Below are 1172 nucleotides of genomic sequence, written 5' to 3' on the forward strand. Positions count from 1 at the left end.
CGCCGTAACTAGTCATTTGCATATTCTACGCCAACCGCAATGGCCTCGCCACCTAGCAGCCGGCCTAGAATTGCATCCTTAAGATATATATATAGATCATAGAACTATAGGCATATATTTCAATATTTGTGTTTAAAGCAGACCTTAAAATAAAATGCAAGGTCCTTTTATATGGTCTACCACCCACTGCTGCCAAAATGAACCAAAATTATGGGGGGGGGGGGACTTTGGGGGAAAAAAAATACTAGGCTCATCTAGGCAAGGTGACATCAATGAGTCTTCTTGCAGAATCCTGGAAAAGTTGAGGATCCCAGATACTTCTAGAACACAGTAGGGTCTTTACGTAAGAATTGGGATCCTGAGCTTTTACAGGATCCCTCTGTGAAGCTCAGTGACATCAGCTTCAGGAAGCAGTTGGAATCTGGGAGAAAGGCAAATATTTTTAATTAATTTTCTTTAAATGTGTTTTTTATTTTATTTCCATTATAAAGTATTTTGTCTACAAAGGATGGAGGCAGCCAAATATGTGAACCTTATTTTAGTGCACAGATGATCTTCCTGAGGCCCTGTACACACGATCAGACATGTCCGATGAAAACTGTCCGCGGACATGTCTCCTGGGAGATTTTGGTCTGATGTGTGTACACACCATCAGACCAAAATCCCAGCGGACAGAGAACGCGGTGACGTAGAAGACACCGACGTTCTCAAACACGGAAGTCCAATGCTTCCACGCATGCGTCGAATCAATTCGACGCATGCGCGGGATTTCTGGCCGCTGGTTAGACGTCATAACCAGCGGACATGTCCGATGAGTCGTCCGATGAGTCGTCCGATGAGTCGTACTAACCATCGGACATGTCCGACATCTTTCCAGCGGACAAGTTTCTTAGCATGCTAAGAAACTTTTGTCAGCTGGAAACCTGTCCGCTAGGCCGTACACACGGTCGGACATGTCCACGGAAACTGGTCCGTCGGACCAGTTTCAGCGGACATGTTCGGTCGTGTGTACGGGGCCTTCGAGAAAAGCTAGATTGAGAGCATATGGAGGTGACCATTGCTATTTCTGAAATTGCTAGTTGCTGCGTGGATGTTTTCCTTCCCTTTTATCAACAAGGGATTGAAGGGTCTAAGGACATAAGATTTTTTTTATTTTTTACATATTTTAATTT

Source organism: Rana temporaria, chromosome 2 (assembly GCF_905171775.1).
Source record: "Rana temporaria chromosome 2, aRanTem1.1, whole genome shotgun sequence".
NCBI classification, from domain to species: Eukaryota; Metazoa; Chordata; class Amphibia; order Anura; family Ranidae; genus Rana; species Rana temporaria.